Raw genomic sequence first — 14,093 nt, 5'->3', positions numbered from 1 at the left:
TTTGACCAAGTAACAGGTTTGCTGGATCGGGGAAATTCGGTTGATGTCATTTACTTGGATTTTAGTAAAGCTTTTGACAAGGTTCCCCATGATGTTCTGATGGGTAAATTGAAGGACTGCAATCTGGATTTTCAGATAGTCAGGTGGATAGGGAATTGGTTAGAGAACCGCACTCAAAGAGTTGTTGTCAATGGTGTTTCATCAGACTGGAGAGAGGTGAGTAGCGGGGTACCTCAGGGCTCGGTGCTTGGCCTGGTACTTTTTAACATATTTATTAATGATCTAGATGAGGGGGTGGAGGGACTACTCATCAAGTTTGCAGATGACACCAAATTGGGAGGACTGGCAAGTACTCTGGAAGATAGAGACAGAGTTCAACGAGATCTGAACACAATGGAAAAATGGGCAAATGAGAACAAGATGCAATTTAATAAAGATAAGTGTAAAGTTCTGCATCTGGGTCAGAAAAATGAAAAGCATGCCTACTGGATGGGGGATACGCTTCTAACACTGTGTGTGAACGAGACCTTGGGGTACTTGTGGATTGTAAACTAAACATGAGCAGGCAGTGTGATGCAGCGGAAAAAAGGCAAATGCCATTTTGGGCTGTATCGACAGGGGCATCACATCAAAATCACAAGATGTCATAGTCCCATTGTATACGACACTGGTCAGACCACACCTGGAGTACTGTGTGCAGTTCTGGAGGCCTCACTTCAAGAAGGACGTAGATAAAATTGAAAGGGTACAGAGGAGAGCGATGAAGATGACCTGGGGCCAAGGGACCAAGCCCTATGAAGATAGGTTGAGGGACTTGGGAATGTTCAGCCTGGAGAAAAGGAGGTTGAGAGGGGACATGATAGCCCTCTTTAAGTATTTGAAAGGTTGTCACTTGGAGGAGGGCAGGATGCTGTTTCTGCTGGCTGCAGAGGAGAGGACACGCAGTAATGGGTTTAAACTTCAAGTACAACGATATAGGCTAGATATCAGGAAAAAAAATTCACAGTCAGAGTAGTTCAGCAGTGGAATAGGCTGCCTAAGGAGGTGGTGAGTGCCCCCTCACTGGAAGTCTTCAAGCATAGGTTGGATACACACTTTTCTTGGATGCTTTAGGATGCTTAGGGCTAATCCTGCGTTGAGCAGGGGGTTGGACTAGATGGCCTGTATGGCCCCTTCCAACTCTACGATTCTATGATTCTCTCCCTTTCTTCATCCGAGGCCTGAGATACGATTAACCCGGGACATAGAGAAGCGAGCGAGCTCACGGGGTCAGCAGCCCCAGCAGCTTCCATCTGCTGTTTAAGGCCAATGTATAAGGCTTATAAATCGTGCTTGAATGTTGAGTCTGCAAAATAGTATATTTTTTAAAAGTTCAAGCACGATTTACAAGCCAGGGGAAAGTCGATTTCAATAGCAGATGGAAGCCGTGTGTGGATAAAAGGCTCGGCTCACCAGTTCATGGGCAGGGTAGAAATTTTAGGAGTTAACAAAGGAAAGGAAATGGGAAACTTTCCCCTTTAAAATTTAACTCACGGTGATTTGAGGCACATGAATTATGTTAGGGCTCTTCAGAGTACGGAAAACCTTTAAAACTTTTTTAAAAATGTATTTAAGTATGTACAGTCAATGGGATTTAGTTCCGTTTAGAGCCTTGACCTTTAAACCGTTGAGCAGGTCACAATGGACTCAGTGTGGCAGCATAGTAATATTCTTCATAAATTAAATAAACCTAAACACATACAAGATCATATTGCATAAGGTATTGTTAATTTATCTGAATCATTGCACTTCTGCAGGCCCAAAGCATGGGTAAAATAAGTAGCCTTTACTGGGGTGTGTGAGCAAGTGCTGGGTGTGTGAGTGCGGGGGGGGGGGGGGAGGTGTCTTATGTCATTTCAGAAATGAAATACCATCTTTCATCAATGATTCAAGGGACTGAATGTACAATGTGGGAAGGGTATATGTGTGTGATCCTATAGCAAACCCCAGTGCAGATGCCAAACTAGTAGTTAAAAGGGTTTCTGGCGGCAGAACCTATCACCACACAGATTGTAAATACACCAGGGAATGTTGCAGAGAGAATTTTAGTAAATGCAGCTTTTCTCAGCCCCTGCAGGGCAAGCTGCTTCTGTTGAAACTTTCTTTTGTACAGTAAGACTGCCATCCTCAGCAAAATTACTTCAGTTTGGTGTAGTGGTTAGAAGTGCGGACTTCTAATCTAGCGAGCCAGGTTAGATTCTGCGCTCCCCCACATGCAACCAGTTGGGTGACCTTGGGCTCGCCACGGCACTGATAAAACTGTTCTGACCAAGCAGTGATATCAGGGCTCTCTCAGCCTCACCCACCTAACAAGATGTCTGTTGTGGGGAGAGGAAAGGGAAGGCGACTGTAAGCCACTTTGAGCCTTCTTTGGGTAGAGAAAAGTGGCATATAAGAACCAACTCTTCTTCTCCTTCTCCTCCTCCTCCTTGGGTTCATTTAATTTAGAAGGTTGTAGCTCTGCTAAGGGTGGCACTATAAATCTGTTAGTCTAAGGTGCCACAAGATTCTTCTGTTTTCTTAGAGGCCCTGTGCAACCTTGCTTAAGTGATCTTGAGTATCAGTCCTAAATAGCATTACAGTAAACAGGATTTAATTACAGGCCAGTGACCTTAGGACTGAATCCCCTTTATGCCAATAAAGGTATTGTGTGTGTGTGTGTGTGTGTGTGTAAAAAGACCCGTCATCTCTTCCTCATCAAGGACTGAATCCCAGTGAACTGCTTTGACACAGAATAACTGATTTCCTGAATAATGTCACAGAAACAACACACAGAATTGTCATGCAACTTTGGATTAGAAAATTGCAGCCACATTTGCTTTGGACTGTTCATAATATATCATCGTTTCAGCTTTAATTTAAAAGTTATGATTGTTGTGATTTGTACATACAATTGACTGATCTGATTGATAACTTCAGCTTCTTTAAATTATGATTGCCAGCTGATCAGAAAAAACCCTTAGCAGCGGGAATCAGTGACTGAGGCATTTCATAGCATAGGGACAAGAATTGCTTATTAATATCCCTCAAGTCACACTTTAAAGAGACAGCTACAGAGAAAAGCTGATAGCATTGGTGTGAACTGACAAACCTCTGTGGGCTGTGGCCAAACAAGCAGCTTGAGTCATAGTCCATGTAAAACCATCATTGCCCCTTTAAACTCAAGATCTGCTGGATTGGCTGGCTTGTTGCCATCAATTCAAGTTTAATTTTTTTTAAGAAGTAGCACATCATAAGAAACCTATCATATGAAATTCATTTCTAGGAGACCTCACTTAAGCTGGAAAAGGCTGTAGCTTTTAAGAAAAAAGGGGGGAAAATTGGAAAGGTGTTTTGCAAGTATTCAAAACAATACAAAAGAGACAGCCAAGGGATACCACATGACTCAATCCATCTTCCAAACTGCCTTCAGCTACTTGACAAATGCAGGATTTTTATACCAGTTTGGAAGTCCTCTCACCATGTTTGGTATGACTGTACCATTCCTTGTCTTCAGACACATCTAAAAAGGTAGTTTTGCAGCTCAACTGTGTGATTCAGTTTGAATTGATAAAAGCTAGATTGACTAGCACATGTGATTTCACCAACTCACCTCTTACCCCATTCCTTCCTGCAAAGCTCAATGACGAACAGGTAAACAAACATACATCAGCTGCTTTTTTAAAAAGTAGCCAGGAAGATAGCTGATAGCTGAACCAGCCTTTGGTATGTTGGTCTGTCTATCTGATATGTAAATTATGAAGAAGAGTTCACACCACAGTTGAAGAATGTGTTATGACTGATTGTCTTCACTCCAGGGGGTAGGGTGGGAACTATTGTCTTTCGTGGAAGACAGATAAACAATGCAAAATCTTTCTTTCTTTCTTTCTTTCTTTCTTTCTTTCTTTCTTTCTTTCTTTCTTTCTTTCTTTCTTTCTTTCTTTCTTTCTTTCTTTCTTTCTTTCTTTCTTTCTTTCTTTCACCCTATTGAGCTGGTCACCTTAGGCCAGACAACAATATATAATAAAACCATATGTTGTATATTAATACAATAAAACATTGAATACATTAATTAAACATTAAATAAAGAACAGGAAGAGCTGGTTCTTATATGCCACCTCTTCTCTCCCTGAAGGAGTTTCAAAGCGGCTTACAGTCACCTTCCCTTTCCTCTCCCCACAACAGACACCCTTTGAGGTGGGTGAGGCTAAGAGAGCCCTGAGATCACTGCTCGGTCAGAACAGCTTTATCAGGGCTGTGGCAAGTCCAAGGTCACCCAGCTGGCTGCATGTGGGGGAGTGAGGTATGAAACCCGGCTCACCAGATTAGAAGTCCATGCCCCTACCAAGCATTAAATAAATAAACATTGATGCATTAAATGCTGATTTTATGAACTTAGGCAATTGTGAGTGGGTGGGTAGTGTTTGTCTCTTGTGGCTCTTCCTTGTATACTTAGGGAATTGATAATTGCCACTGTGGGATGGCAGGTGAATTTCATCCAGGCAAGGCTGGATTCTGGAGATTTTTGGTGGGGAGGATCACTTGGGCATGAAATTGGGGTCACTGTGGGTAGGCAGGTAGTTGTGAGTTCCTGCATAGTGCAGGGGCTTGGGCTAGCTGACCCTAGAGGTCCCTTCCAACTCTATGATTTAAAAAAACGGTAGAAGCATTACAGAACAACATTAGTTAAATTAGTTTAAAGCGGTGTCAAATAAGAAAGAAGGAGGCATGCTCAATCCTGACAGAAGAGGCCCGTATGCCTGGCCTCCACCGTATGCCTGGCAGAAGTGCTCCATCTTGCAGACTCTGCAGAACTTTGCCAATTCCGTCAGAGCCCCGATGTTCTCTGGGACCTCTTTCCACCAAGCAGGGGCCGGAGCTGAAAAGTCCCTGGCCCTCATCAAGGCCAATCACACTTCTTTGGGGCTGGGGACTTCTAATCAGTTGGCTGCATTTAAGTAAGGTAAGTGGTTCTGAGGTACAGCATTCCCATCCAATTTTACTGTTGGCTCATTTTTATCTATGCTTTACTGTAAACCACCTAGCTATCTAGGACCAGCATTGTTGCTGCATTCTCATGTGGCAGTCATGGCTCTGAGTACCTTTTATCAGTTCTCCACTGGCTCTACATTACCAGAAGACTGAGGCATGGCTACGTAGCAGTCTTATCTTGATAACTTGCATATTTGGCCACTGCTTCCTGTTCCATATGAGGCTGCTTTTGAAAATGGTCTAACAAAGAACATTTTTGAATGGTGACCCACATACCCAAACTGACCTCATCAAGGGCTGGCTCAAGGTTTTTTTGTGCTCTAGAAATACTATGACCGTGGCACTGTTCTGTTCCATCATTCCATTTTCTCTAGTGCTAAACCAGATATTTTTGAGAAATCAACATACATCTCACAAAGCAGCTGCCCCTGCTATGAACCCCAACATCCTTCTCTTCTACCAGCTTGACCAAAGCCAGAGTATGAAGAGGCATGCTCAGGAGTGCTGGGTTGAATTGAGACATGGATATGGCATGGATATGGCATGGATATTGGTCCGTGAACCAATGCAGGGGGCTGGGCAGGAGGTTGGACTGCTGAAGGACCAGCACCAAGGCAGAACTCCTGCATACACATGCCTCTTTTTATCCTCCGGTTTTTCAATGGCATGCTTAACTGCTCCCATCTACTCTCCAGCCTCCTCCTTTCAGCTAGTGTCATGAAATTATTAGTTACCTGTCAGTTTTTTCTCCTCATTATTCTCACAAAGGAAGAAAAGATGAGAATATGAGAAGCAGGTAACAAAGAAAAAAGGACAAGGATGAGAAGGGCAGGAGCAGCCATTAGGAAGGACTGCCCTGTGACCCAGTTTTGGAGGCTTTGTGACCCATTTTTGGCTCCCAATCCACTAGTTGGGAAACACTGACCTATCAGGAACTGGAAGAAAATAATGTACCAGTTCTTAAAATACATATGCTGGCTCGGGCTTTCTCAACCAGAGTTTCATGAAACCCTTAATATATTTTAAAACTTGTTAAATATTTATTAGGTGATATGACCATATAGGGTCAAGTTGACCTCCCCCCACCCCTCCATATGGCCAATGATGGGCCTAGAATGGGTGGGAAGGGAAGGGGCCCTGGGTGGGCATGTACACAGCTATGCTTCCCAACCACTTCTGAGGTTTCCTAAAGCCTGAAGAACTTTTCAGCGGTTTCTCAATGTAAAAAAGTTGAGAAAGGCTGAGCTGGCTACTAATTCAAAGAGCTGGCTTTGGTCTCAGGGAAAGCCTCCTTGTAGATGAGTTTTTAGATCTGTGAATAAGCCTCTGCTCTAAGTGTCACCTTTTTGGAGTAATGCATGAGCTTCCAGGAGAAACAGGGCCTTTTTGGTCAGGCCTCCCAAGTTCTGGAATACACTGTCTTGTGAGAGGCTATGGATAGTCACATCAGGCCAAAGCTAAATCAAAAAACAAAAACAATTTATGTAAGAATGAACCAAAACAATATGCAATAGTGTACATATTTCACGTTCTCCAGAACTCTTCAGCAGCCTGGATGTTAAGAACAAAATGAACAAATGGGGAGAAAAATTAAAAATTCAGGCCTCTTAGAAGCTCATTTATGTCTCTTTCTGGACAAATGAAAGCATTTTTAGGGGGATTTATGGAATTTTCTGTTCACTATTGCTTTTGTTTCTGTCAAATTATTTTACAATGTTAATTTATCTTTTTTCTTTCTGTCTGTCTTGTACATTTTTGCTAAAAGGTGATATATACATTCTGTAAATAATAAATATGTATAAACTGTGAATGGCTAACCCCATCACTCCTGTGTGATGGAGAAGCTATTGTTCCTAAAATTATTCCCATAGTCCCCTTTTCTCAATATCCTTCTGGGATTGTTGCTGTCAGCTGCCCCAAAGCACAGAGAGCCAGAATCAAAACCGCCCAAGGCCCCCCATCCTAAATAAAGGATAGTGTGTAGATCACATGAATGCACTGCCCTCTACTGGCGAATCAGAGGATTGTGAGCCTCTCTGCAAGTTTTGCTTGCCTACATTCCTTCTTTCAGAGCTGGCCTTTGAAGGAGGTAGCAATAGTCGTATTTCTTTGAGGACAGAACTTAGGGTTGGCAACTCTGGACTGGGAAACACCTGGAGACTTTGGGAGTGGGCGGGATTTGGGGCCGGGAGGGACCTTAGCAACCATTATTTCCAGTTTGAAGTGAATAGCCATGTTGATCTGAAGTAGCACAAGAAAATTTGAGTCCAGTGGCACCTTTAAGACCAACAAATATTTATTCAAGGAGTGAGCTTTATGTGCATGCACACTTCCTCAGACAATGGAACAGGGATCATAAGAGTACAGACATAAGGAAAAAGTAAATTAGTAGCAAATTAGTAAACTGCATCACAACATACTAAATATGCATTATGATAATTCCTTCCTAGAAAAGCAAATAAGTCCTTTGGATTCAGTTGACATTCACAAAATCATTGCGGGAATAAAACTGTTGAGGTTAGTGATTGATGGGAGACACTTTCCCAATTGTGAAAAGAGTAATTAAAAGAGACTTGTTGCCAGCCCCATTTTTTTCCAGGGAAACTGATCTCTTTCATCTGGAGATGACCTATAATTCTGGGGGATCCCCAGGTCCCATCTGGCATCCCTAATGGAACTGCAGCTGAACTTGTGATTAATCACCAGGACCAACTAGGTTGTAGGAGTCAAGAGTGCAAGGCAGAAGGGTTTTAACATTGTTGCCTGTCTTGTGACATCCTGGGAATAGATGGAACCTTGATGTCTTACAAACAAAACGCAGCAAGGATAATCTTCTTTGGGAAGCCCTAGTTTTTTCCACCTGGGCTTTCGGCTACCAATATTTATTCCAAAATGAGTTTTCCTAATGCTGTATGATAGTGAGTTGTGACTCAGAAAGGCTCATGCCGTTTTATTTTCCTGCAATAGTAATCCACTCTTCTAGAATTTTTTCAGCCAGATTTGTGTAGCTCTACCTTTAATGACAGTGATGTACAGATACTAGCAGATGGTTCCATGCTTTTGACTGGTTTGGGTAGATCAAGCTCCTATTAAAGACACAAGAGCAAGACAGGCTATTTTGTGTGTGTGTGTGTGAGAGAGAGAGAGATGTCAAAGCTTAATGACCAAGAACTTTGGCATAGAGGCACCGTGGCTTCCCTCTAGAGGTGCCAACAGAAGATCTCCAAAAATCAGGCGATATTTTGAGACAGTATGCATAAGAACATTAACAGTGCTGTATAGACTAGAGTATCCCATCCCCATCATTTTTGTGTCTTTTTGTAGTTACATCACATCCCATTAGTTCCCAGAGTATTTTTTATCAATGCTAAACAAGGAAGCATTTCCTGAAATAAGGATCAGGTGGCCACCCATGCCTAATGTAGCCACTGTAGTCAAACCCTGGAAGAGACATAATCAGTAGGTATCTGTGGGAAGCAGCAGGAAGGGATGGGGGTTGAGATAAAAATTCACTGATAAAAGGCCTATTCTGCATCATTCTTACCTGGTCCTTCAACTTCTTGGGGGGCCCTGTTGAGGCATGTGAATTGGGCCAAATCAGAGGCACTTTATACGTGACATGTGCACAGACAATGATCAGCATGATATAGTGGTCAGAGTGCTGAACAAGGATCTGGGATACCCAGGTTTGAATCCCTGCTCAGTCAAGGATGCTCCCTGGGTAACCTTGGGTCAGGCACTCTCTTTCAACCTAACCTGCCTCTCAGGGTTGTTGTGAGGATAAAGTGGAAGGAGGGAATGTTATAATATAAGCCAGCGGTCCTCAACCCCCGGTCCGGGGGCCAGGACCGGTCCGTAGATCAGTCGGTACCGGGCCGTGGCTCCTCCTCATCCTTCTCCCCAGCTCCTGTCTCGGGCTGCCCTGCCACTCTGCCGTTGGCTCACCTTTTGGTGCTCTCTGGCGGCCGCCATGGCTGGAGCTCCCCCTTGGCATGGCAATGCGCAGCTGCTGCTGGCAGCACCCCCCAGTGGGTGGCAGGAAGTCAGGGACACTGGTGGGAAAGCAAGTGGAGCAGGGGCTCAGGTGGCAGCGGTGTCCCTTGGCAAAAGACTACCCTCCCCAGGGCCTCAGTAAAATTGTCAAGCGCTGACCGGTCCTCAGTGATAAAAAGGTTGGGGATCACTGATATAAGCTATATTGAGTCCTCATTGGGAAGAAAAGTGAGGGATGTTTAAATTGTTTAATTAAAAAGGAATGACAGATTATTCCTTTACAAACACTTTAGGTCTTTGCACTAATTCCTCCAAGGAACCTGAACTCCACTTCTTGATCTGGGCTACAAGGAGAAGGTACTCCACAGTGTTAAGGAAGGGAAGTATGACTCTCTAACATACAGTGTTTCTGGCAAGGTGTGCTGAGTACCAAACATGAACGGTCACAAAGTGTCTCCTCCTTTTTCTGCAAGATGGGCTAATTGTACACTGGCTAGACCACTTATTATTATTATTATTATTATTATTATTATTAGATTTATAGCCCGCCACTTCCCCTTCCCCAACAGGTTGTATCCATGTCTCCCATATGGGCAGAATCTGCAATTGTGCAGAAAAGAGATCACTGCTTGCAAACCCAGGCAAGCTGCCATCATGTGCTGGAAAAGGCCACAGGGACCAGAGCCGTCTTCAGGGATGAGCTCCAAATGCTGTTTGTATTTTTGGCTCAACATTTCTACTTTATTTTCCTCCCTGAATCAAAGCCAAGCAACATGACAGCACCACAAGCAGTGAGAGCAGGCAGCATGCCAGTGCAGCTTCTGCCGTTAGATGGGCGAAGATTGTCCCTGTGTCAAGATCACTTTCCCCTATGGGTGAATCAAAACAGCAAAGGAACTGGGTTCATCCAGATGAGTGGGGATCAAATGTCTCCCCTCTAGTTCACCAATCTACCTTTACACGGTCATTCATAAGGCATCAGGAAGCAACTGACCAATCCTTGGTGCTTGTGCCTCTCACCTGGTCATTGCAGGGACAGTCCTTTGCCATTTTGGAGGCGGGAGGAGGGATGGGTAGATTTTCAACATTTAATTCTGAGGTTTTATCGCAATACATATACATTTTTGTCACCAACCCCACCACTTTTTTGAACTTCCTGTTTATAGTAGGCTTCAGAAAACAGTGAGGGCATTTCCGTGTTCTTGGTCTCTAGGCAATAGCATGCTGGAGAAAAATGCCTCTGGCAAGATTTCCCACTTGTCCCGCTCCTCCAGAAACCTCCCAGCCCAGCACTCCCTGGTGGTGTATTGCAGCTGCCAGGCTGAAGGAGAGCTGCTCATTCTATCAGTCCTTCTCCGTGGCTTCCCTATCCTAAAGAGCACTTCTTCAGTATTCACTTTCAGAACCCTAAAACAAAAGCAAATGAAGCTGCAAGGGTCACCTAGTTATTACCCAACCATAATGTACAGTTGGTTTCTTTGCGAGGGAAAATTCCTGGCCCCTAAGGGCTTGTTTCACAAACTTTCTGCTTTCACTTGTTTCCAAATATCGTTTCCTCTTCCATCTACCCTTAGTTTTTGTGGCAAGGGCTTGTCCACCAAGCCCCTTCTAGCCAAATATACCTTTACCAATTCCTCAACCTGCACCTAAGCACACCAGTTGAGATGTTAGAGCTTGCTCCAAGATCTGTGTTTTAGGTTTTCATTTTATTTTGTAATGTCTAGCCTGATGAAGAGCTCTGGTGATCTCAAAATCTTGCACAGTTATGTGTCAGTGACTGTTACTTGGATCGTACTCTAAGATACAAGCCTTAGTGACAGACAGCACAAATGAGAAGAAAAGGGGGAAATGGCGAAGAGGAACATGGAGTTCCAATCTGCACAATTACTCACTTCCTGGGTGAAAATTAAAACACTTTTCACTCAAATTCATGCTAAAAGAAAAAGCAACACTATGGATATAATGACTGGGATGGAGTGATCACTTCTGTGTTGCAAAAAAGTACACCTCTAACAATTCCAGATGCTTTATAGTATTAGATATCTATTATATTATAGAAGTGTATTAGATTATAAAGAGATGGCTTGTTTGCTTCTTGGAAAGAACTGTGTATCTTGCTACCTATCACTGGAACTCTTGTTGAACTTCTGTATGGCAGAGCTATACACTACATCAGCAACATACCTCAAAATAGACTTCACGTTCCCAGTTTCCCTGTGTTCCAGGTTCTGACACCAATCACTAAGGCGATCTGTTTTATCAGGAAGGCTCCATTCTGGTTGTAGTCATTCATTCCATCAATGTATGTTCTGGGAGCTCCTGCCTGTGGACCCTCTGCTACCACCCAGGAAACCATCTTCTCTTTTGCCCACTGGAGATTTTCTGAAAAGCTCCTGGGACCCACACAAGACTGCTGTCCACCATGATGCTTGTTTTGTTTGCTGATTGCTGAGGAGGAAGCTGAACAAGGCTTAGTTCTGACTTCCAGAGAGAATCCTAAAATTCTCCTTAGCTGCATTCTAGTACATAGCAACATGTACTGTGAAAGCCACATGAGCATCCCTCCTGCTGTGCTCTGCTTTAATAAAGCTGATAAAAATTAAGGCAGACTTCTTCCTCAACAATAGCTGGTAATAATGTAGGAATGTCACACAATCAGCTACAATAAAATAGGTAATGTTAAATTAAACTAGGAATACAAGTGATGAAGCAAAATTTAGAGGGACAGCAGCCCTGAGAAACTTCAATAGTATTTTGTCATACCAGACTGCCTGACATTATTACTGTGTTGCTTTCTTTTGTTTTAAAAAAATCATCACAAAAAAAATCTAAAAAAGACAAGATAACAACAGAGGGGGGGAAACACTAGAATCATAGAATCATAGAGTTGGAAGGGGCCATACAGGCCATCTAGTCCAACCCCCTGCTCAACGCAGGATCAGCCCAAAGCATCCTAAAGCATCCAAGAAAAGTGTGTATCTAACCTTTGCTTGAAGACTGCCAGTGAGGGGGAGCTCACCACCTCCTTAGGCAGCCTATTCCACTGCTGAACTACTCTGACTGTGAAATTTTTTTTCCTATCTAGCCTATATCGTTGTACTTGTACTTTAAACCCATTACTACGTGTCCTTTCCTCTGCAGCCAATGGGAACAGCATCCTGCCCTCCTCCAAGTGACAACCTTTCAAATACTTAAAGAGGGCTATCATGTCCCCTCTCAACCTCCTTTTCTCCAGGGTGAACATTCCCAAGTCCCTCAACCTATCTTCATAGGGCTTGGTCCCTTGGCCCCAGATCATCCTCGTCGCTCTCCTCTGTACCCTTTCAATTTTATCTACGTCCTTCTTGAAGTGAGGCCTCCAGAACTGCACACAGTACTCCAGGTGTGGTCTGACCAGTGCCGTATACAATGGGACTATGACATCTTGTGATTTTGATGTGATGCCCCTGTTGATACAGCCCAAAATGGCATTTGCCTTTTTTACCACAGCATCACACTGCCTGCTCATGTTTAGCTTACAATCCACAAGTACCCCAAGGTCTCATTCACACAAACTGGAATGCAATAGGTTGCTAATGATTGTTTAAAATAAGTGACTGAACAAGGAAGAACAATTTTAGATTAAATGATTAGTGCAGAAGCAACTAAAACTAGTATAGAATGGATAGAAGTTTTCTAGTAAATCAGGTTCTTCAAGACAAAATGGAAAGAAATGCGAGGTCCTCTCATGGAATGGAGGTTTAAACCTTGGTCATATGTTTTCAGAACTACATAAGGCACAATTATTTTTGTGTCAAAGCCCTATATGAATGAGTCAATCTCTGTGAGAGGCAGTCAGGCTATCTTGTTGAGCCTAAAAGCATTTCTAGAATTCTGAAACCACTAGGCATCATCATAAAATGTTGTGTGTGTGTAGGGGGGGGGGGGATTAGAGCTAATTGCACCAATAAGATGGGGATGTTTCAAACTGAACCTAGAGATGTTCCCTCCCAATTTATTTTTGTTCTGCTAAAATTAATCTAAAATAATTTTTGCAAGAAATGAATTTATTAAAGCAAAGCAAAGCACATTACAAGATCTCCTTTTCTATAAGTAAACTTTTAAGAGCCTGAATTGCTACACTAAGACAGGATATTGTGTAAGATCTTAGTTCTCCAGAATAAGTACAACAAGCTTTGCAGGAAATCATCCACGAGTTTACTGAAAAAACAGTTTAAGAGTAGAATGACCAAAATAATTACAGGAAAAATTTGTTCAGTTACTCAGTCTTGAGTATGCTTGTATGCATACAATTAACAATGTAATGCACATAAAATCAAATATAGCTATCCTAATAGCTATTTGAGATTGTCAGAAATGCGCAGTTCCATCCTGTCTTCGTAAAACTGCTTTAGGGCAAACCAGTGCTAGTTAGTGGAGTTGCCATCCTCTAGGTGGCAGCTGGAGCTCTCCCACTATTACAGCTGCTCTCCAGATGCCCAAGATCAGTTCAGCTGGAGAAAATGGCTGCCTTGGACAGTGATCTCTATAGCATTATAGGCTGCAGATGCCCCTCCCCTTCCCAAACCCCATCCTCCACAGGCTCCAACCCCCAAAAACTCCAAATAATTCACAACTCAGAGCTGACAACTGTATCATTTAGCACCCGATTATGGCATCCTTGTAGCCATCACTAGCAGATAAAGGTATAAGATGTTCAGAAAGATAATATAATTTGTATTTTAAAACTGTCAGCCCTCTGATGGATACAACTAATCTAAAAATTGTAAAGTGTCAGTAATCCATCGGCAATGGATGCAGAGGGATGCACACAAACCAAATGAAATAATGTCTTTTTTTGGGCCAACCAGTCTTTAAAACATTCTGGAAGCGAACTTTGAGTTACACAATATCTTTCTTCAGTTTTGAAAACACATTAAAAAGATGTCCATGCCGACATCTAATCCAGGTGACATTAGTTCTTTAAAACAGATGCTGAATAGTTTAAAGAGGGGATTTTTGGTTCTTAGCCCTGACCTGGACAGGCTAGGCTAGCCTGATTGCATCTGGTAGGGATTCCAACCTCCAGGTGGTACCTGGAGATCTCCCCA

The sequence above is a fragment of the Paroedura picta genome, chromosome 4 (assembly GCF_049243985.1).
Source record: "Paroedura picta isolate Pp20150507F chromosome 4, Ppicta_v3.0, whole genome shotgun sequence".
NCBI classification, from domain to species: domain Eukaryota; kingdom Metazoa; phylum Chordata; class Lepidosauria; order Squamata; family Gekkonidae; genus Paroedura; species Paroedura picta.
The sequence above is the reverse complement of the archived record's forward strand: the minus strand, read 5'-3'. Positions refer to the sequence as shown.